Source organism: Armigeres subalbatus, chromosome 1 (genome assembly GCF_024139115.2).
Source record: "Armigeres subalbatus isolate Guangzhou_Male chromosome 1, GZ_Asu_2, whole genome shotgun sequence".
In the NCBI taxonomy this organism is placed as follows: domain Eukaryota; kingdom Metazoa; phylum Arthropoda; class Insecta; order Diptera; family Culicidae; genus Armigeres; species Armigeres subalbatus.
In genome coordinates this window covers 12101315-12126663 of record NC_085139.1, presented here as the reverse complement: position 1 = coordinate 12126663, position 25349 = coordinate 12101315, and the positions used below count along the sequence as shown (strand labels likewise).

General features: G+C 39.2%; 1 pseudogene; it reads left to right on the top strand.

The window, feature by feature from the left end:
* Positions 1-8445: 8445 nt before the first annotated feature.
* Positions 8446-10804, top strand: LOC134208097 (protein serrate-like; annotated as a pseudogene).
* Positions 10805-25349: the final 14545 nt, after the last annotated feature.

The following is a 25349-nucleotide window of genomic DNA, read 5'->3' as shown; positions in this document are numbered from 1 at the left end:
AATTAACTTCACTTTGAGATCAGTTTGTGATGCGTTGTCGGAGGTTGATGCTGTGCTACACTCCTGCTCTAACATAGCCTCAAAATCGTCGAATGTGTCGTTATCTGATGTGGTCTGCTGTTAAGGCTCTGTTGACATTTTCTTCACTACTTTAAGAAGGTTGGCTACTTTGAGAACATGTTCCTGTAAGTTTAGTTTATGTGTAATACAAATAAAAAATAAAATCAAATCAAATTGAAGACAAACAGACGAAACAGCTAGCATGTCTAACAGAAAATAGTTACTAAAATAGTTACTCGGCAACCATCTAGCAATCATGTTGAAATAGCGTTGGGGTATTGTTAATAGAAGGGACTCATCTAATATGAAGCACAAACGAGAAAGGCAAAAAGATCGCATCTTGTTGTGGAATTAAAAACAATGAAATTTAAAATAACTGTTAAATTCATTATCAATGCAAAATTCAATAATGTTAAGCCTGTTTGTTTGTGGTGAATAATTTAACTATACTTAGGAGTTATTTAAGTACTTACAATGGCTTCTATCTTATCTTCCTTGGAAAAGAATGGTGAATCCAGAAAGCACCATCTTGGATCGAACAGCATAGCCGCTCTAAAAGCGTTGTTATCGACAAGCTTCTTTATACGGTTGTCGATTGCATCATTGAGACCTCGTACGAAAGGATTTTCGCAGGGAAGCTTTTTATGCTAAACTGGCATTGTTTTATTATCTTTAATAGATCGCCTATGATAATATTTTCGCTCTGCAGTGCTTTAACAGCAGAATACACACACTCAAAACCATTTTTGAAATCTTTCATACGCGCCCATGTATCGTCTGGAAGCCTAAGAGCAGAGCACTTACTACCGATCTCTTTGACTATTAGCTCGTATTTCTCAATGCTCTCCACCATATCTCATGTAGAAGACCATCTTGTTTCTACGTCAAGCTTTGGAAGCGGTATTCTGGCAATTGTGAACGATGCACGATATTTCACGCGTTTTGACGTTTTCACCATTTTTCTGATCTCTTTCAGCCACTCGTCGTTTACTGTTGATAGAGCATCCTTTACAATAAGGTTAAAAGTGTGTGCTCCACACTTAATCGCCTCAATGCAACCTTCGCTACTTGAAATAATATCGTCCGCCTTGGTAATGAGATTATCAATATCGTTATCATCTTCCATCAGTTTTCTTCCATATTCTTCATCAATTTCGTAGTCCACTTCTCCATTAATAAGGTCTGCATCTAGTAATTTGTCTTCAGAAATACTTCCCAGAGAATTCAACAGTGACAACTCTTGCTGGTCTCGAAGGATTTCTGTGCATTTGACCATATTTTTCCCATTGTCGGTAGTTGCGGCATAAACGTTTTTGATATCCAGCTTAAAGCGATCCAGAACATCGTTAATTCGCTGTTTCAATTTTTCCCCTGTCTGTCGCTCAGTCATGTCTTCAATCGACAAAATCCTCGACATAAGTTTTCCACGCTGGATAAATTGTGCTGTAATACCTAGTATTTTCCTGTTATGCCGACAAGCTCCATCAAACTTAAGACAGAACAACGTTCCCTTCATTTCTTCGGAAATTATCTCTCGGACATGCTCCGCCACGTGCTGAATCATCAGAACAATAGCATCAGCATGGTTGGGCATTCCTAAAGCTTTTGCCAGGATCCCTGCTGTCTTTTTAAAGCCGGAGCTGTCGAAAACGTTAAACGCTACTCCTTGAATTGCGGCAAGTTCAACCAATCCAGATAGAAACTCCGCTTCATCCACTTCGAGCGAAATTGTTTTCATTTTCTTCGCCTTAGGAGAATCATCTCTGTCCTGTTCCGTGGAAGGTTTGTATTTATCAATACCAACCGTTTTAGACACATCCGGATGATAAATTGCAATGTGCCGTTTCAAACTGTTCGAGGCACCTTTCAGACGACTATTGCACTTATCAATTGTACATTTAGAAAGCCCTTCATCTTCATCATACAAGAAAAAAGTATTCTTGACGTCAATCTTTTTTTTCGACATTATGATGCAAAACCTAACAGTAGAATGAATATACTAACACTAATACAATTGTTTTTGTTACTTGTTTTTAAGAACAGTTTAATCTAAATAAAAAATATATTGTTAAGGGATTTCAAGAAATATTTTTTATGAATCAGGTAGTTACAGATACACGCACACATACATATACAAATACACCGACACAATGTCATACTCCCACACTTACACAGGCCAACATGCATTTCATTCTGAAAAATGAAAGTGATATCGGTTCAAGCCTCTGTATTGCGAATATGTGTCAACAGTAGTACAAAAACCGCGAGCAGCACGAATCAGTACGAATGAATGGATGCAGCATAAAGTCACTATCGTTGCACATATCATATGGCGGCTGCGCTTTCAACATATACGGAAACGGTTCGGCACTTCATCTCATAGGTCCCATTACCATCCCATCGAAAACAGAGCAATGAAAAGGAATTTGATTTGTTTTTATTTTATTTTTGTGATTTTTTTTCAGCCGTGAGCACGCATGTTAGCAAAAATAAGCGACAAGATTGGTGCTGCATTTTTCTGTTTTGCGATGAGATGAATATATGGTCAATGAGATGGAAATGGAACAGTTCCCCTAATTCCGCTAAACAATTTCTGCAGCTTAACATTATGAAGAAATCAGTCGAAGTTACGAAAACATTACGACCATAATTTTGCAAATCATTTATTTAGGTACTATATGTTTCACTTACCGGTGAAAACCAGTTTCTCAATAATCACTAAAACCTAAAAAATCACTAAAAAGGTGCAAAACAACGAAATCCTTTCTCTTAATTATAATATTTAACAAAGTCACTTCAACAGCACGTCAGTGAAGAACAGCGGAAAAAAAAACGAATACGCCAGAAACATACTTGTGTACTGTACATAAGTACAAAATGCTACTCGAACGTCTGTTTGGGTACAAGTATACATTCGTGCGTATCTGTATAAACACGAAGTGCGGGTACAAACAGAGTGTATGTACAGCTGTACTCAGCGTGTTTGCTGTTCATTTGGGAAGACTGCTTGTCTGTTAATTTCGCTTCCATATGTGTGGACGAGATTTATAGGATTCCGTTATGGAAATAAGAAATTCGGCTCGATTTAAAATACAATCCGGCGGAAATCTCCGAGAGTCCGAGCTTTAAACCAGGCAATAAGCCAGGATTTTTTACCTTTCCGCGACGAAATTGCATGAGTCCCGCGGGGAACACTTGGGACAAAACCAATTAACAATATTCCCGAAGTGTGAGGCTACTTTAAGCGTAATTAAGCATCAGTTTCGATCGAAAAGGACTGTGAATTTATTAGATTGGTACTTTGACTATTGTTTGTTATTTTTAAATGTTCAGAATTGGAAAAGCTTTTGATATTGGTCGGTCAATAACAAAACCTTAATGCATGTGTAAGAGCAGATAAAAATAAAATATTAAAATTCACATTTTTTATATTCCTTCGGGGTTTTTTGTCTGCTTTCCATTGAAGAGAGAAATATTTGTAGTTTAGTATTTTTCCACAACTAACTTAGAATACAAAGTTATGGTCGTGAATAATTCCTTCTAATATATTTCTAATTTCTTACAAGAAAAATGAAAATTAAGCCCATTAATTTTGCAATTTACACAGCTCTTGAATTTTATCACAAGGTTTTTTGACATATCCCGTTTTGCAAGCGTGTTTGTCCCGTTTTTTCACCGAAATGATCTGGTCAGCCTAACTTTATGAAAATTGTGTCCCACTTCGTGTGACCAGCTCGAAACCAAAGGCACCATGGTTCAACGATGACATTTTAAATGCTATGATTGTGAGGAATATAGCATATTCCGAACTATATGTGTGCTAACTTGTAAAGATCGTCATCTAGCAAGGATATGTGAAAAAAAGCAAAAAAAAAATTAAGGTTGTTGATTCAAATAACAAAATAGATTTCGACCACACTAGTGAATTAATTTCAATTTTTACTTTGGAGATAACATTACTCTTGAACCTAATTCCTACTGAATACCTCCTCTTAATCCAGGTGGTTTTAGTTTAACACCCTGTAACGAACTCGATGTAGCGACTGCAATTTTTTCCATTTCATCGAAGCGGTTGGCTTAGATGGAGTACCCTTAAAAATTATCAAGATAATTCTGCCATATGTGATATCTCCTATTACTTATCTCTTTAAGTAATGAATAAAAAAAATGAATAAAAAATGAATAATTTTGCGTCAAAGTTTCCCCGTTCACGGAAATGTGCCAAAGTCATTCCTATACGCAAAAACCCTGATTAATCCACCTAGCGGAGTTGGTGCCTTTCTCGTGTAAAAAAAAACTTAAATATGAGTGTTTTTTAGCGTGTTTTGCGCATAGAAAATAGTATTTTGGCTATAACTTCTGATCCCATAGTCCAATCTGGTCAATTGTCAATCGCAAATAATGCGACAGAATGTCGAATGGAACTTGTTGCGAGTAATGCGGCCAATGCTAAGTTCCAAAAAGTGTGTTTACAAAATGACATGACATCGATGAAATTTTTTTCTGCTGATAGGTATTTCAATTATCTTACTTTTCTGGGAATAATGTTCCTGTGACATTTTCAAGGAAAAAAAGTTTTCCTAACAAATTTTTTTTTCATGTCCATATTGAGTGAAAATATATTGGCGTGTTTTAAGCCTACAGTGCTAAATATAGGTTCAGCAGCCTATCATCAACCAACGACACATTTTGGACGTATGAAAATTTGTTTAGGAAGCAATTTAGCATAATCTAACATTAATGTGGACCAACATTTGAAAAGGGCGTATATTTTCCTAGACTTCTTATATCAATGTTGCACACAAATGACTAGAATTACAAAATTTTGATGTTTGATGGATATTGTAAATTTGTCTAAACTGCAAAATCTGATACATAAGAGAGCGTTTCGTTCACCGAGAAAATAAATCAATGAATGTAAAGATTAAAATTGGTTTAGTAAGAGGAATCCCTCCTTCGAAAATGCCTTCATGAGTTCTTACCGAAATTTTTTCATCAACTCCTTCTGATTTTTTTAGTGTTTGTTGTTTATTTATTTGTTTTATTTTTCCGAAAATTTAAAGGCATTTTTAAACGAGAGTCTGAATGGATGAATGGGGTGCTTTTGGAAACGCGAGTGTATTAAGTTTTTGATTCAGTGAATCCTGTCCTTAACTCAAGATAAGATTGTTTACACAGATAGAAAAATGTATTGAAATATGCACATAAATGGAATGCCATTATCAGCGTAATTCCACACGTGATATAGCCAAAATGTATACAATATTTGACGTGAACCGTCAACATTGTATGCAAGTTGTTAGCAAACTTAGAAAGTTAGAAAGAGTGCCATCTCCGCATAGAATAGAGTAAAATTCCGGATGTCTAGTTTAACATGCTGTTTACTTTTAATTATTTGAATAATTAAAAAACCTGGGTTACACATTATTTGCCTTCATGTACTGAGTACATCTGTATCCCCCTTCCGCCTAGGAAAAAGTGATGCATATTTGTATCAAACCTTCCGTTCAGTTACGTATTGCTAGAAAAATAGTGAAAGATGATAAGTGAATAGTGAGGAGTGAAATTTAAAATTTAAAGATTAAAAATTTAAAGATTTAAAAATTTAAAAATTTAAAAATTCAAAAATTGAGAAAAATTAAAATTTAAAAATAAAATTTAAAATTTAAAAATTTAAAATTTAAAGGTTTGAAAACGTAAAATTTAAAAATTTAAAATTTACAATTTGAAAATTAAAATTTAGAGATTTAAAAAAAAATATTAATTTAAAAATTTAAAATTTTAAATAAAATTTAAAATTTAAAATTTTAAAATTTTGGAATTTAAAATTTTAGAATTTTAAAATTTTAAAATATTAAAATTTAGAAATTAACAAATTAAAAATTAAAAAATTTAAAATTTGAAATTTGAAAATTTTAAAATAAAAATTTCAAAGTTTAAAATTTAAAATAAAATTTTAAAAATTTTAAAATTTAAAAATTTAAAAATTAAAAATTTAAAAATTTAAAAATTTCAAAATTTAAAATTTTAAAATTAATTTAAAATTTAAAATTAAATTTAAAAATTTAAAATTTAAAAATTTAAAAGATTTCAAAATTTAAAATCTAAATTCAAAAATTTAAATATTAAAAATTTAAAAATTTAAAATTTAAAAATTAAATTAAAAATTTAAAATTTAAAGATTTAAAAATTTTAAAAAAATAAAATTTAAAAATTAAAAATTAAAATTCGAAATTTAAAATTTAAAAATTGAAAATTTAGGATTTTAAAATTTAAAATGTAAAATTTAAAACTTAAAATTTAAAAATGAAAATTTAAAATTTGAAAATAAAACTTAAAATTTAAAATTTGAAATAAAAATTTTAAAATTTTAAATTTAAAATTTAAAATTAAAAAAATTAAAATGATTTATTCAGCCAAATGATCTTTTCTGCCAAATATCATATTCAGCAAGTGAACTATTCGACAAAATGAACTATTCAGGCAAATGACCCTATTCGGCCTGACCTATACCATTTCGACTATATGACCTTCGGCCAAATGACTTTCGGCTAATGTTCTGTTCGGCCAAATGGCATATTTGACCAAACTACTTTTGGCCTAGCTGCCTTCAGTGAAATGACTTCGGCAAACGGCTATCCCCGATTAGAATGTAACAAACTTATCATAATGTGTAAATCATTTAGAAAATAACCTGCTGTTAATCTTTAACATACAATATACAATATTCAATTTAGTCACAGAGTCGATGGCGTAGCACGATTGATTTTAGACATAACTCCCCAGAGACAACATTTTAGAATTTTTTTCACAAAAAAATGTTCAAAAACCCTCCAGACCAATTTTTTGGCTACGCCACTGCACAGAGTGCCGCTGAATCGCGTTTTTCATGACGACATTTCGGGTATTTTGAGTTCCAAAAAACTCAGGAAAATATTATCCAGCCTGTACGACCTTGCATTGTTGTTTGGTCAAATCTTCCACATCGCAGAATCATTATTTGACTCAACAAATTATTCGAAATAAAAAAAATCGGGTTTATAAATTGAATAGTTTTATCAAAATTAGAAATGCAACTGATTTGCACGGCTAGCTGTCATCTAATGCATCGCAATTATTGCCCAAAGGAACCATTAGCTTGGCCATTATTCACCTGCTCAACCATGAAACCGCTATTGACCAAAGAAAGGGGCACTTCAATGGTCATTTTTCCACTAATTTATCTCATCTCACTAACCGCATTCGTCGTTTGCATCTTCATTCGCTGTACGTCGCGTCGCCGCCGATCAGATTAGCACCGAAATGGATTGCTTGGATCCCGCCGGCTGATGATTATTTGCTCACCGGCTCATCGCTCATTTGCCTCCTGCGCTGCGGTTATTCAAATGATCCGTTCCCTTCCAGCCGGAGAGGTTTCTCTCCACTACTCCTGCTCCTCCGATTACGGTGTAAAACTAATGACATTATGACGATTAGTCTTACTCGTGATTGTTTTTTTTCTCATTCGCTCTCCACTGTGATGATAAATCGCTTACACTTATTCTCGCCAAGGAAGGGAACAGCGCAAATTTATATTTGTCGCATCTCTATTACTCTCACAACACTCGCGCCGTGAAATGAATGAAGAAACAACTTTGTACTTTTTTCACACCCAGCCGAACCAGACCGACTCTATTCGTCTGAGAAGTTGTGTCGATGGGGTTTTTTCGAGCTTGACGGTAATGATTGCCCGCGCAGGGGTGTGGGGTCTCTCTCTCAGAAATTATCCCTACTTATTCAAGTAAATTGAAAATTAAACACTTTTCTATTTAACGATGTTTGATTTCTTCGAAGAGAACACGAGAGGTGGGAAAACAAAGAATGACTCCATACTTCTTTGGGTCCGACAACTGCTCAAACAAAGAAGCTTTGGAATGAAAAGAGATTCTTCGCTTCCTCTCTAGTCTATACGAGTATAATTACTACTAAATGAAGAATATTTCATACGGTGAAGACAAATCTTACAATCTCTTGTTGGACTGCGTGATAAAGACGTGATGAAGTTATCTTGCAGAAGAAGACTACCGCCGTCGCTCATAATTGCATTGTTTGAACAACCTTTTTCCTCCAGTCCCAGCGGCGTTTAATTACACGAAAAACGGCCACTGCAGTTTGTTTCCGTGTTCCATAATGAAGCCATTTTGCAATTAATCAACGCTCCATGCCATCAATTAGCCGCTCCTGGGAACGCTGTTTGACAGTTCGGTCAGGGTTGCCACTTCATGGCGGTGCATAGAACCGAACCATCGCAACCGTTGCCAGGTGACAAATAAATAATTATCAAACCACATTTCTCACCCTTGTTTCGACTGCTCACCTTGCTCACCTCCGCAGATGGCTGTCACGATGACGAACGAAACCTCCGGCTCGTCGGCGATGACCCCGTGCAGCGGTCTGGAAATGCGAATCCAGTGCCTGGGCTCGAGCTGCGTCTGTCAGACCGGTTTCACGGGGCCCTTCTGTCAACGCACAGAAGTGTTTGCTTTAGGATTTCGGGAAGGACGACCGTTCTAACTCATGTTTGTCTCTCCTGTGCCACCATTACAGATGTCAACGAGTGCTTTTCGAATCCGTGCAAAACAGTGGGATTTGCATCGACGGGGATCGGATTACACGTGCGAGTGTCCCCGAGATGGGGGAAGAACTGCGCAGACCGTGCGGTGCAGTGCCTTCCCGGACAGTCCTGAATGTGGTCCTGCATCTTGTCGCCAATTTCAGCATATCCGCAGTGTAGATGTTCGCTCGGATGGGTGGCCCGTTCTGTGCGACCGGTCGATCAGTGCCAAGGTCAGCCGTGCCACAATGGTGGAACGTGCGAGTCCGGCCCAGGTGGTTCCGATGCCTTTGCGCGCGGGGTTTCTCCGGTCCGGATTGTCGAATCAACGTGAACGAGTGTTCCCCACAGCCTTGTCTTGGGGGAGCCACCTGCAAGGACGGAATCGGAGGATTCACGTGCCTTTGCCCCGTTGGACGAAGAGGCGTTCGTTGCGAAATTTGTAAGTATTTAGCACCTAATTCTATTGGAGTATTGTTTACTGAATTAGTTTGTCATCTACAGTGCTTTCGGACCCCTCGTCAGTGTGTTCAAACACGACAACCAACTCGCCTTATGACCCTTGGTGACAAGTGACTCTCCAACTCCTGCTACGATTATCGATGAGGCAACTGCAACTCATGTGTTTTGCTGTCACGAAAGCCTCGCTGTTCGAACATGGTGCGGGCTGCGGAACTGCTTGAACAAGAACCTTTCAGACGGTGCCTGTGAAAGTCATCAAGTTTGTGTGCGGCTGCGCAGGAGGTTGCTTGGCGCCACCATACCCACCCGTGGAGACTGTCGGACATTCGAGCCATCACGGAGGGTTGCTCCTCCACGAATTCCAGCGCCTATTGACTGTTGGCCAAATCAGGTAAGATCAAGTAACTCAGGCATTCAAACTCGACAAAACTAACTTAAAATTAATTTTCCCAATTAGGCCACCCTCGGAACGCATTGTGCTCGAATATCAATCCTACTGGAGCTGAATCGACTGTCACGAGGCACTTCCGTCGATGGAATGTGCCACCTTCTGCGACTGCAGCTAGGTGAAAAAGCGTCAAGTCCCTCAATCGATGTTACGGTGTTTGTCGTGGTGATGTGCGATCTCAAAACCGGCACCAACGATACCATCGAAGTAACTCTGGTAAGTTCCGTTGCTCGCGTTATAATCATCACTTGCCCTAACCATACCCTCTCTTCCGGTCTTTTCCTTCTTCTACAGTCAACTCCTACAGATACCAGCAACATCCTCCAGTCCTCTGACGGAAGCGGTCAGGCTTCTGGCGGAGATTCTTTCGCGCCAACAGGGCGTCCAGAACGACTCCTTCCAGCTGGACGTGGCCGAGGCAGCTCCATTGACGTCTATCCTGGAAGTCAAGGTAGAAACCGCGCTGATCAACGAAACTACCGCCGGATCGAACTACCTGATCGCCATTGGATTCGGCATTGCCATAGTGGCGTTGTGCGTGGGGGCATTCGTAGCGCTCTGTCTGGCGCAGAAACTCCAGAGACAGCGGTTTCGGAACGAATCTGACTCCTCCATGGACCTCGCTGGAGTCGAGGAGGAGAAGAGACAACAATCTTCAGAACGAGGAAAACTTCCGGAGGTACCAACCCCTGAAAGGGCGTGCAAGCTCGTTGCGAGGTGCCATGGAGTTAAGTCTCAACCCGCGCCGGAGATCACAAATTGCCGGCAGGTATGTCACTCGATCACAGCAGCTTTATCCAGCTGTGGCAACGATTCCGAGTTCGAGAAAGACTCCGACAAGCAGAAAACGGCTAACCGGAACTCGCACATTCTGCACAAAACGCAAAATTCCGACATCACCAGAACATCGTCAGCTCCATCGAGGCCAACACAAGACTTTGGCAAGCGAAGCATCAACGAGCACACGGCGCCCAGCAGCATCGTGTTTCCGCCGCCAGCAGTGCCTCAGTAGTGCCCGCGAACGGTGGCGCAGTAGTGGTAAGTAGCGTAGCAACGGCACCCAGCAGTACAGCGCCGATTGCTACGATCGATTCCGATGTTCTCACTGTACATGTGTAAGTGTGGCGCCCAGTGCCTGCTAGATAAGGTCGATTTATTTTTCGAAACGCTCTTAATTCTCTCATTAGCTGAGCAATACGGAAAAGTGAGATTCTCATTTTTTTTATAAATAGGACTTATTTTATTCTAGAATTTTTAAAGTATTTTTGTCTTCCCCTCACTCATACACTTTCACACGAACCGTAGACTTGTTTGTTGACATTATAGTGCTTGCATTGTGTAAATATAGGAAATACGAAGTTGACGATACGCGAACTGTGGGGCGAGTGCATTTTCCGTACTTTGAAAAGCAGAAGAATGCGACATTTGAAGTCGCAGAACGTGTACAGTTTTATGTAATGTGATATTAAATAAGAAGAAGCAATATAATTCTTTAGGTTGAACGAAGGAATGACTTGAATAAGCGAAATCCAGAAATAACAATATTTATAGCAAAAGCAACTTATACTTAAAATGGAAACAAACTCGATTAGTTGGGAAAACTGTATCCGTCGAAATGATTTTAAAGCAACGCATAAACAGATCAGCGCATTCACAACCACAAACACTAATTTAACTCGAAACACATAGTCGCTAAGAATCTCAGAACGAATAGAAAATGTGAAGTTTATACTAAATAAAATGGTTCCTTGTTGTTTACGATCGTTTTAGTCTAAATATTCTTGAAAAGTTTAAAACGAAAGGAAAACGCAGAACATTCTTGTACAGAGTTTAATGATTATTTCTTCAGTAGAGAAGATTTTCTATTTTGAGACCTAATAGCAGATAAACGATAGCCAGAACGTACTCAAGCCCATAGCGAAGCGAATTGTAGATAGCGAAAGGAAACAACGTGAGCCTATTGACAGATCACATCGGCGGACAATCTGACTGTGATTGAGATCAATATTTTCATTTTAACACTTTGAACGACGTTCGACCGAATCGAACGCCGTCGCAAACAATAGCTGAACGAATTCCGATCAAAGGGTGGCGTATTTGCCACCGCATGTAAATAACACTGTAAAAGATGCATTTTAAGAGTTAGAATATTTTTTATTTGTTTACACATCCAAGCCAGCTAGAAAAAGATCGAAGCGAAGAATAAAAAATCATCGGATCTGAATGTCAGATACTATCTAGGGAGCAGATTATTTTCTCTCATTCCAATTATGGTACTTAATAAAGGAAGCTCATTCCACAATATTACAGCGCAGAGTGCTGAAGAAAATCCGTGTGTGAAAAGAAAAGGAGGCAATAAAAATTATTTTCTGAAATGAAGAAGACTGTTTTTATTTTGGCTCTATATTCTTCAATCACTGAACGCTTGCTGGTATAGTGTGGCGATGGTGTGGTCGTTTAGCTGATTGCGGTTCCGTTTTTCCCAGCTTCGCCTTGTCTCAATCTTTATTTTCCATCTGGCTTCCCGTTCGTGATTGTTGGTTGGTGAGTATTTTTCCCTCGTTCTAGTCTTTTCTCGAGTTGGATATTTCATAATTGGCAACCTGTTTGGCGCTACAAGCTGGTGGTTCGTCGGACGGTTGTTGACTTGCGGTTAGTTGGAGGCAGTGCGATTTACCGTCGTACAATGCTTGAATGTTGGTTTGGGTTGAGTTAAAGTGTCTGTACCAAGGTCTTCAACATTATCACTCCTATAACAATATTTTTCAAATGCAAAAAAAAACAATTGGTATAAACTTTTAAATTGGATTTCAAATCGATTCTGTCCCAACCCAATTCGATTTCTGTCCTAGATAGGGATCTTCACGGTGAGAATCGACGCACGTGGCATGAGTATCAATGAGCAACATGCAACGTGTACATTTATGGAATAACAACAGAATTGTAGGCTCAAGCAATGCAAAACCATTTAAATGTGATGTAATAAAACTCAATCAGTGTTGTTGTGCATATATCTATAGGACTACGTCTGTCTTTTCTATGTTATGGTACCTTTGCGATTGCAAAAATGATAGACTTTGAACGTTGATATTCAGACTTTTCTCGAAGGAATTTTAATATTTTTAACCATCCGATCAAGGTAGAGTCAACGCTTCATTGTATTGTTTTAAAATACAGATTTTTAACTTTCTTATTGAAAATAGCAAATAATTTAGAAATAGTAAAACAACCCACCCCGTGCATGCATCGCAAGTACAGACATCAAAATCAAACATCTTGCGGTTTGAAGCGGAGTGGAAACAGAAGCACGATGGCACTGACAGCATTTTGAACGGAAAACCATCGCGTTGATGGTGGTCGTCGGCGTCGGTGGTCATCTTTACTTCAACGAAGCACCATTTATATGTAAAGAAAGGGTTGATTACAAAATGTCGTCTGTTGCGATCCTCGTGATGCTGAAAATTTATTCCAAATGATGGCGTCGTACTGAAAAGTCATCGAATTGGGTTTCAGTTAGTTATTGGAAAGGCACAAGGGGAAAAAAATGGTTCTTCTCAGGACCAGTATTTTCTGGAAAGAAAAAGTTGATTGCAAAAATGGATTATTTCGGTGGCATCGGCGTTTGGCGTGGTATCTTGGTTGCTGTGAGTGATTCCATCCGTTCAAATGAATTTTTTGCATCATATCCCTTCCGTTGAGCGCTTGTGATTCTGCTACCGAAGGTAACTTTTGCCGTCGCCAAACGTTTAACCTTCTTCGGATATGTAAGTGTTTGGTTTTTAATTGTTGTATCGAAGAGATTTTGTATTTCAATAATCGTAAATGTGATGACAGGATGTTTTGTGTGAGTTTGAAGGTTTTTCCAGAAGGGGCCCACTTGGCATACAAGTAGATAGCCACTAAAACAACCTTAACTACCAACCACAAACCAACACCCACCAGGAGCTGCGGGATGAGGTTGGGGCAGCCTGATGGGTTGCACTGGGTGGCACGAAAAGGATGGAGACTATGAAAGTCGATGACCGGAGATGGGGTCATGAACCTTGGGGCTGATTGGTCTGGGACAAGTCGTTCTTACCCGGCAGTTGTGAACAAGACTAGATGTGCGAAGCGCTAATTAGAACTCTAAATACAAACATTTTAAGTTACCAGATTGTGAGCAGAGGAGGAAAATCAGGCAACCCCACATCTCCAGGCAACTTGCGGAATGCCTGTATTGTGATCGTTTTTGTGATACGTGATTTCCGCTTCAATCAAATTGGGATCCCGTTGTTCCACCGTGGTGTCGCTTATTCCGACCGCTGTATCTGATGACGGCCCAGTTTTCAGGGAGTCCGATCGTCCTAGAACCCCTTCGCGGGTGAGATTCCGGCACCGTTAATCGCCGAGGACCGATCCGTCAACATATCGGTAGTCTAGGACGCGCAGCTGGATCGTCAACTATCCGCCGACGAACCCTTGGTACCCGACGCGGAACGTGACCGAACGTGGTCAAGCCATCCGTAGAGACAGAGAGAACAGAAACCGGAAAAGGAGAGGAAGTGGTTGTGGAGTGAAGGAAGGGCCCACGCTTGTAAGGTTAGCTAATGGATAAGGAAGTGGGAGGAAAGTTAGAAGGAGTATAGCCAATAAAAGCGTGAAATTAGATGAAAAGTGCTGGTAGGCTATTCAAGTGCGAAAATTCCCTGTCCGTGGTAAACTTACGAGAGTGTGAACCCTGGGCAGTTGATTTGGGGAGTCTCGGAAGTGCTCCCGGTTGCTAGACGCAATTACAGATATTAGAAAAACTTACGAATAAGATGTTAGGGTCATATTGACCCAGAAATGTATAGAAAATTATTTTGAGCTTTTAGTGGAATGTTTTCACCTGTCAGAGTTTATACAATCCCATTAGATTCCACCACTTAATTGTATCTTGACAGATACGTATTTCGACCTCAAAAGTAAGGCCGTCTTCATTGTACTCGATTTAGAGCTCCCCACAACTTGACATTTGGCCTTAGTTTCGCTACCCACTTGCAAATCGCAAATTTTTACAAAATGTGTATCTTAAGTAATATTTTAGTATATAAAAATTAAAATTGTTCTTTCCAAATACATACGATGCAAGATCTACTCATAACCGATATTGAGCTATCAAGACAATATTATTATAGTTCTTGGGACTATAATCTACCGAGCATAACGTGGATCAATTCATCTAATGGCTATCTTTATCCGGACCTGATCACTCTTCTTTACACAACGGGCAGTAAATCGACAGCTAAAGCTCAGCAGCACTAGTTCAGTTAATTCCATCGCCAACGAGGATAATAATACAACGACCTCTGGCGACAAAGCTCAGCTATATCTTCATCAGTTACACCTGCGCCACTAGTCAAATCAGTCACTGCTCGTCATGGTGAACCGCGGTTTGAACATGATTAATTCAACGACTCTCATGAATCCATATTCTTATATTTTCGCAAAGCCAACCATCATAATATCGGTGAGCTAATGTCTTCTATCGATTGGCATAACATTCTGGATCTAGAAGATGTGAATATCGCAGCGCAAACATTGGCGTATGTCTTGATCAACACGTGCCGAAGAAAGTCTGTCGTAAGGTAACAGTTCTTCATGGTACTCGAGCTCGCTGCGACGTTTGAAAACTACTAAAAAGCTGCTTTGGGGGAGTTAACCAAGCAAAGTTCGGTCTCATTTCGGAACCATTATGTAAGGCTCAACTATGAGTGCGGAGCGATAAGGTGTTACTCTCAACATCAGCTTCATAATGATATGAAATGCTAATATCATCTTCAAACTTAGACGACATGTTCATGATAGAATCAGCTTAATATCCAACGCAACCTCAAGTCATCATCAAACGCTTCTGGCAAAATGTCAACGACAGCACGCAAGAATTTGGATTACCTTCATCCATGGCGCTCAACAACAACACGGCATTTACGACCCAGGACATCTGTTCGTTTTTCTCCGAAAAGTTCTCGAGCGTGTTCTCAAATGCGGTATTATCAGCGTGGAATGAGAATGCTATGAACACTGCACCGACCTCAACCAAACACTTGGCACCATTGCCATTGATGTTACGATGGTTATCAGCGCTTCTTCCCGACCCAAACGTGGCTTTCTCCGGGACCCAATGGATTTCCTCGGTTGTTCTGAAAGACATATGGATGTTCTGGTGACCCGATCTTCTTATCTTTCAAGCATCTATCCAGTGGTCATTTCCTGCTTGCTGGAAAACTGCAAACATGTTTCGGTACACAAGAAAGGCAACAAACGTGACATTAAGAACTACCGTGGTATCACTTCTTTAAATGCGGTTTCAAAATTATTCGAGCTGGTGATTTTGGAGCCACTTGAGGCCATTGCAAACCATTTCTCAGCAACGACCAACATGCTTTACACCCGGAGCGATCGACAGCTACTTGCTCTGCTTGAATTCCTATATAACCGATAGTATGGTTCAACGTGCACAGGCGGATTTGATCTACACGGACCTGGCCGCTGCATGAGCATGAGCATGAGCAGGATAACCGTACAATTCGTATTGCTACTCCGTGATTGACTAGAACTTGCGAAATTGCAGAGAACCAATTGAATGGAGCGGTTTTAGCTATCATTTTCAATGTGCAAATTTCGGAAATTCAATGCATTTTACTAAGTCAATGCACCGGCCACGTCCTTACGGTCATCAAGGGAAGGAAGGATTATTAGTTCAACTCTCGTTGCTACTAGAGACCAGTATACCTCTGCATCTCCACGATAGTCTTAGGATAGGATATTGTGTTGTATGAAGGGATATATTATCTGGATTCACTTTTAAGTGATGCGATCTATGGGATAGAATATATGAATGAGAATTAGAAGTACTAGAGTAATGAGAAAGTATAAAGTGAATTTTTAAAATTAGAATTTGAATGCTATTAGTTCTAATACCACACACGTCTACCACACCATCGCTACCGCACATTAACCTCACACATTCTTACTTATGAGGCCTGCACGAGCATAGCAGTATATAGCATTCGTATGCAGGTACAAATGAATACCAATCTATTTTTACATTTTTTACTGCTACTAAGTAACAGGCAGCTTTTATAACAATTCTATATTTAGATCATCTTGCTAGCAAGAGAATTTGATTTACAAGAGATTGAGTTATATGATTAACGAAATTATCTAATAGGAAATTGAAAGGGCCAGGATCAAACCCTTAATCTCCTGCTTATGAGGCAGAAGCAGTGACACAAGGCCACCAAGCACCCTTTCTACACGGACCTGGCCGCTGCATTCGATAAAGTGAACCACGATATTACGATTGCAAAAGGAAGAAGTTCGCATTAACGGTTGTTTTCTAAGATGGTTTCTTCTACCTCAAACACGCTAAGACTGTGTTGTAATCGGAGATTACCAGGCACCCAGTTTTATTTTAACATCATTTTGACCTCAAGGTAGCCACTTGGGTCCGTTCCTGTTCCTACTGTACTTCAACGACATGCATCTAGCTCTGAAGGCTCCACGACTATCACCTGAAATGTTTTTGTCTTATTCGCTCTACTGAAGATTGCTTTCTCCAGCAACAGCTTGCAGTGTTCGCTGATTGTGCAGGCTCAACCGTATGATGGTACACCAAAGAGATGTTCAGTAATTTCTTTTCACGGAAAAAATCTGTTGCTTTAATTATCATTTACTGAATGGGAAATAGAACGCGTTGGCCATATCAAGGGTTTGGAAGTAATTATGGATTCACTCCACATTTAAACAGCATGTATCGTACGTTGTGGACAAGACTCTCATTCTCTCGATTTGCATTTCAGAATAGCAAAAAAAAAATACTGACATCTATTGCCTAAAAGTGTTATACTGCTTCTTATCGCGTTCCATCTTAGAATATTGTTCTGAGGTATGGAGCCCAAACTACAACAACGGCGTTGAAAGAGAGTCTGTACAGCAAGGTTTTGCGCTTCGCACTACATAAGCTACTGGAGAAACCCTGTTCAACTGCCGAGCTACCACGATCGTTGTCAACTAATTCACCTGGAGCCCTGCATGTGCGTATGAATACGGCGAGGGCTTTGTTATTGCTGACGCCCTTCAAGGTCGCATCGCTTCTTGGGCAAGTGAACATCAACCCCTTGGTCTTTGAGAAATAACTCCTTTTCCTTACCGTTTCAACGTACCAATTACAGCATGTTCGGTGCGATGACTGGACTGCCTTCTCGTAAAGTTCTACGATTCTGTTTATTTTTGTAACATGTTTTCTTTTCGCTCGACTGTAGTATTAGGCTTATTTAGAAATATTTGGCTTCGAGTGTTGGAGGAATTCAAAACTATGTTTTAATCTAGAAAAGATTAAGGAAAAGATTAAAATCATATTTTCAATTCCTCCAAGACTGCGAAGCAAATATTTCCTAAATAAGCTTTTTGTATATGTTAAACCGCTTGAATATTAGTTATTGTTATTTAACATCATTTGGGCTGTAGGATGCCTGTGGATATACATATAAATAAGTAACTTCTACGTATTAACCTACAAGGTTTAGGATGAGTATCCAATGTTATAGCTCCTATTAGGCCAAGGCGTTTCAATCAAGGCCCTTTCGTTTGTATAGATTAAACGACTTCTTCAGCGCGGGGAAGATTAATTAAACCGGTACCAGCGAAAGTGGTACATAAACCAGTTTGTCAATTTTGTGTTTTTACACCAGCGGCTTCTGTTGCGAATTTAGTGGGAATAAAAAAAGTGATTTTGGCACTAAATCTGGATATTACTTCTCTGGTATATATCACAATGGTAATTTCTTGCAGCAAAAGTGGTACATGTACAGTTCTACGTGGTTCTACCCACTAAAATCCCTAAAATCAGCTTATTATTAAGAAAATTTGACAATATGGATGTTTTGCCACAGATTTTAACCCTATTTTGAATTTTAAGATGATTTACTGCCGTTTAAAATATGTTTTAAATGTACATGTACCACTTTTGAGCAATGATTTTCGGTTTCTGTTACCTTTTGTTCCCATGAATGTGGTACATGTGCATTTTTTTCAACGAACATGAAATTTGTCAAGAAACTTCGCAAATTTCACATTACCTTTAGGCACAACAGTCATCACGTTGGTGCAGCTGAGTAATGCAAATTTGAATTTTATTTTCGAAGGTTTGGGAAAATGCGTGTCTGAAATTTACTAATGTAACATGTACCACTTTCGCTGGCACCGTTCAATTTTCAGTGCAAAACGTAAACAAACGAGCATAAATTCACACAAAAATCCAAGATGGCTGACATGAGGACGCATTGAAGACAGACAAGGCATCCTGGTTTTGATCATGGTAGATCCTTGTCTGCAAAATGCCGATTGGCAGCTTAGGGTTGCGTACTCATTTAGAACGCCTGGCACTGTTGTCCTTCTGACATCAGCTAGAGTATAAAGGTCAGGTCGGTGGCACGACCCATTTTTTAGCCAACATCTCAGTGTAAAATCATGATAGTATGTGTAGTTTACAAACATCATTTGATTCTCATTAGGATACAGAACTTCAGTGGGGTAAGTCGCGCAATGTTGGCTGCAAACAAACCTATTGTGTGAGATAGGGATGCCACCGGCTGGAAAAGGTACGTCGAGCGTCTGTCTACCAGGTGCAGCTTAAACACAGTGTTGCCACTATAAAATTTATCTTATTTATAAAGATTTTTAATATTTTTGATAAAGATACCTTTATATAAGATCAGATTTTTTGAAAAAACAACATTTTTAAAGATTTTTGGGATTTTGTGTTCTTTTTTTGTCCGATACTACAATCTAATATTTTGGCCGATAAGATAGCTTTTACTCAGTCAAATCCATTAGCCACGAGATGGCTATCGCTTGAATCAGTAGACAAAAGTAATATTGATCGTTTTCGGAGCTAATCATGTCCTTTGATCCAATCGAACTGCGACAATAATCCAACTGCTAGCGTACCTTCATCACCTCAACGATCCATGACGCCAAGCCTACTCCACTTCTTGCGGTATGTCTTACTGCTGTGTTAACAAAGTCAATCGTTTCTTCCATGGGAAAGCCCCAAATTTCAGTGAAATCAAATCACTTTTGCTGATTCTCCTTTTAATGTCTGTGAAGATGACCTCGCGAGTAAACAAAGATCTAGAGTATCGGCAGAGAACTTGGCCGGACTTATTACTGCTGAAGGAAACGCATGTAATTTTTATGTGGAGCTGGAAACAAGTAACCAAACGTTTCACTTGAATGATCTCGTTTTTAAGACAACTTAAATTTTCATTGGAGAACATTGCACCTCTGTTCGAGCCTGAAGAAGTTTCAGAAGCGGAGACACTAAAGTTGGAGAACAAGTATCGAAAGATCAGGGCCGCTATTCAACACTCAGGTCGATGAGCAGAACGATATGATGACAAGCTGGGCGAAATTACTGGGCACTAAACGATAAGAAAAGCTGGCATTTCCATTAAGAAAGTTCATCAACAATTTTCTTCTCATCCCTCATTCGTTAGCAGCTGCCGAAAAGGTGTTTTCGTAGTATACTTAAATAAAACTAATATTAGAAACTGACTAAATACCAGCACGATGGATGCATCAAAATGTTATTATAAAAGAAAGGAGGTTGCCAAAGATGGCATTAGCGTCTCAATTCAATTAAAATTCAAAAAGGCAATTTTATTTCACAAAACCTTGATGATTATAACTTTTGTGCACTTTGGTTTGCAATAAATGGGATGGCTCAAAAATACAGCCACACATAAACAGACAAACACATTGAACATTCCTTCATCAAATTCATCGTCGTACAAACACTAACGGCATCTGATTTTTCACTAAGTTGGGTAAATCATGAACCAGATGGCTAGTAAGCAAACGTCAAACGCGCGCCTCGAGTGATTATTTAAATTGACCAGTAAATCAGTGAACGATGAAAATTTCACGAGTGTTGTGTCTGTTCTTCTATGTCTCTTAACTATATCAAGATTTTTTTCAAGATTTTGCTCAAATAAAGATGAAAAAGATTTTTAACCTGAAAATAAAGGTGACGTTAGAAAATATGTGCATCACTGCAAACAGCGTCTGCCTGGTAACCATCGGCTAATAAATGGAACGCTGTATCGCGTCAGGTGACAGCAACACAAGCACGATGAAGGTAACGCGAACTCGGTAAAGGCTTACTGAACCATTCACATACCACGAAAAATGGAGAAAGAAGAAATAGATAACGTTATGTTTGTCAACCGACCCGGCGACGAATAAGGACCAAGACAGATACATCACCAGGTGTTCCAATCTGCCAATGGAAGAAAAGAAACATTTTCATGCAAATGTAAACAAGTTCGCTGTTCTCCTTAAAATCCAGAGATGGCTGAATCGTGTTTGGCAGATTAAAACACTTAGTGCGGTATTCATCTTGATAAGGATAATGATTGGAAACTCGGTACCTGGAATGTCAGGACCCCAAATGAACCTGGACGAGTGAACCTTCTGGCTCGTGAACTACAGAAAGTTGGAGTTGAGTACTTATTAACGCTCTACATGATGCTAATCGAAGAATAATTTAATTTGACTAAACGATTGGTTCGGGCATTTGATCATTCAGGTCAATGATCCATTTGGGCAAATGGTCTATTCGGGCACATAATCCATTCAGGAAAATGGTCTATTCGGGCGAATTAAATCGGTTTTATGTCATTCGGACGTTTGTGACAGAACCGGGAAGCGAGTCAACAGGCTTTAGACTTCGTGAAGGACAAGCACAATGTCCCCAATGAGGTCAAGCTACTACGACGTGCATAAAGTTCGCCGTTAAAGCAGCCGAGCACGAACAGAATGCTTTCAAAAGAAGAGCTGAAAACCCGCTGAAGAAAGGCGGAGCACAGCAGTTGGGGCACTGCGACAATGAGCAAAAAACTCGCACGGAGAAGTGAAGCAGTGAACTGCCGGTGAGAACAGGAAGACGCAAAGAAGCAGCGGAAGGAAGCAAGTCGAGGTCAAGTACGAGACACTGAAGACGCCTTACTTTTGAGGTCGAAATACGTATCTGCAAGATACAAAGCCAGAAATGTAAATGCTTAAAAACAGTCAAATTATATCGAATTACAAAGTTTATATACCGTTTGAAAAATAAACTCATCAATTTTGTGGTACGGGATGTCTGGTTCTGAAGACAATGGCCACCGAAACGACTTTCACGGGGACCTTGTCGGTCATATAAGAGAGCATAAAATCGCTCCATATATGCCTTTCGATGGCTAATTCTTCATAGATTCTCTTAAAACGGTAATGTATGTCCATGAAAGGGCTTCCGACGGAAGTGGCCTCCTCTCCTGGTACATGCAAGGTGCCCCGGGGATCCCGTAGGAGGGACATCCGTTTAGCACAAAATATGCCGTGCGCGCTTTTTCGTCATGATTTTCCACAAAATAGATGATTATGCGCTTGAAATCAATAATTGATCACATTGGCCACTCTTGGAGCCAATGAGTGCTCGGGAACCCGTAAAGAGGACATTTCTGTTTTATCACCAAATATGCCGTGCGGCGGCTCTTTCTCATGATTTTCACCAAACAGATGGTTATGCTTGAAATCGATTTGTGACCACATTGGCCCTCCTGGTACAGCAAGTGCCCTCAGGAAACCCGCAGGAGGGACATTTCGTTGCACCAAAATATAACGTGCGCGGCTCTGTCGTCATGATTTTCCTCAAAATAGATGATAATGCGCTCGAAATCGCTAAGTGACCATGGCCACTCTTGGAACCTATGAGGTTCTCTTGGGAAACCGTTGAAAGCGACATTTCCGTTTAACACCGAAATATGGCGTGCGGCGCTCTTTCGTCATGATTTCTACAAATAGATGATTATGCGCTTGAAATCGATAAGTGACCACATTGACAACGCCTGGAAGCTATGAGGGCCCCAGGAACCCGTGAAATGGGACATTTTCGTTTTAACACCGAATTATGCCTGCGGCGACTCTCTCGTGTGTTTTCCCATCAAAGAGGTGGTTATTCAGCTTGAAAATTACCACAATGGGCACTCGGACCTGAGGTGCCCCCAGAACCCCTAGAAAGGGACATTTCCGTATTAGCAACAAAATATTTTCACAGAATGAATGATTATGCCTTGAAATCGATAAGTGACCATTGGCCACTCTTGGACCAATGAGATGCCCACGGGAACCGTGAATGGTGACATTTCCGTTTTATACCGAAATGAATAAGTGGCCACATTTTCCGTTTTGGAACCTATGAAGCACCGCCGTGGAGCTCATAGGAGAGGACATTTCCGTGCTTACTCTCACTCATTAAAATGATTAGCGACCACATTGACCACTTTTGAAAACTATGAGGTGCTTCCGGGAACCTGTACATATATAGATATTTTTATCTTTCCAAGACATCCGTGTATCTCTTTCACTTTGAAATTTAATATCACCGGTGGAACACCAGGCCCATTTCGTAATTGTGGAGTGCCGCAGAAGAATCCATTGAAAGTGTCTCGCACAAAATCTCACTCACTTTTGGAACTTTTCCTCAACATGTTGCTCGCATTAAAAAGCTTTCGACGCAAAATCCTGCCCTATTGTTTCCTATGAAAATTGGCCGAATCGGACTATGGGCTCAAGTTATGGCCAAAATACTAATTCAGCACCTGCATGGGAAAATCACTTTTCTGGCACTTATGCTCATCCGATTGGCTTGCAAAGTTGCGTTCAGCAGAAAATTTTAGAATGCAAATAAAAAATATGAAAATAAGAGCTATCAAACTATTAGTGTTATATTAGACTTTTCTTATATATTTCTCACCTTTTGAACGAACGATAAAGACACCATCACCACTAAGTAGATTAATCTTGTTTTTTTTTCTATCAAATAGGTCATTCATTTCAAACTTAATATCTACAACCTACAACCGCAGGAGTCTCCGAAGGAGAGATTTTCTTTTTATATCAAAATGCGATCGGAAAACCTCAAACTTCTAGAGAGGCGATATTTAGAGACCATCGACTAATGGTAATATCGAGATGGAATAGAAAATCTGGAGAGCTGTTCAAAGGAACCATCACAGTAGCCCAGAAACTATTTTTAATTCGACTCAGTACTCAATTTCAAATGAAGAACAATTTCAAGCGCATAACTAACTTTTTGAAGACTTGTGGCAGGGTAGACAATGTGATCTAGATCGATTTCAAACGCATAACCCAAGATGAATACACAGCTAGGGGTCAGCACTATACGTAAGCACTTATGGGGGAGGGGGTCGGCCGTTTCTTACGTTCCATATAAATAAAAAATGATTTGTATGGGAAAAATCTTACATGGGGGAGAGGGGTTGAAAAACCCAGAAAATTGCTTACGTAATTAGTGTACGGCCCCTAGGTGTTTCAATGTCTCAATTTATGGACGAGAAAATGAAAAATTCATTTTCGATGCAAAACATAAACAAACCAGCTGTCATCTAAAATCCAAGATGGCTAGATCATGAATTTGGCAGATTTTAACACCTAGTGGTGTATTCATCTTGGCATAACCATCTATATGTTGGAAAACATGGTGATAGAGCTGCCGCAAGCGGCACAGTACATTTAATATAATCATGAAAATGTCCTCTCCTACGGTGCCAGGTCACCTCAAAGGTTCCAAGCAAGAGTAGACAATATCACTAATCAACTCCAAGCACATGACCATCTGTTTGGTAGAAAATAACAAAGAAAAGAGCCACCGCGGCATATTTTGGTGTTAAAATGGAAATGTACTCTTCTACGGGCTCCGGGCACCTCATGAGTTCTAAGTTGGACAATATGTCAATAATCGATTTCGAGGGCACCTATTTGGAGAAAATCACGACGAAAGAGCCGTCGCATGACATGAAGTGGCCAATGTGGCTCCAAGAGTGGCCAATGTTGTCACTTATCGATTTCAGGCGGATTATCATCTATTTTGTAGAAAATCATGACAAAAGAGCCGCCACTAGTGTAGTGCTAAAACGGAAATGTCCTCCTGCGGGTTCCGGAGCACCTTGCATGTACCAGAAGTGGCCACTTTCGTCAGCCTCTCATTACCATTACCGTTTAAGAGAATCTATGAAGAGTTAGCCATCGAAAGGCATATATGGAGCGATTGACCTTCTTTTGTAAAAGACTGTATCAAAAATTATTATCCATTGTTTTATTCGAATAAAATTGGATGAATTTTAAAATTTATTTAAAATTTCTAGATATATATTAACTCTGTTTACTTTTATGAAAATATAATTTAGAATAGTTATTGTTCACTATACCAACATTTATCCAAGCGTTTTTCTCCTAGTCGCAAATCGGAATAAATGCTTCGATATATCCAGCTTTTTACGCTAGCCATAAATCAACTATGGTAATTATATTTTGACACATGATGTGTATAGAATTTATAGCTCAATCCTAGTAGTCTTGAAATTATTACAAACGTCTGTCAAAAATTTTCACTTTATTTCAAGGTCCAAAACAAAACTAAACAATCCCGAGATCGTCGAACTCTTTTCATGTTTGTTTATACATTCAAAATTTTTCCATGATTTTAGACGATTTATTCATTCGAAGTTTTACCCAGTAGTTGCTGACGGGTTTTTTAGTGAAACTAATGCCAGAAATTCGTTGAAAAATACAATAATTCTTTGAAATGTGTATGTCCAAGAATCATTTGAGGTTTCCAGTACTCCTTTGAAACTTTCGGTATATTTTATGTAATCTTGCAATTTGGACAACTTTAAGGTTTCCTAAAAGCTTACTAGTTGC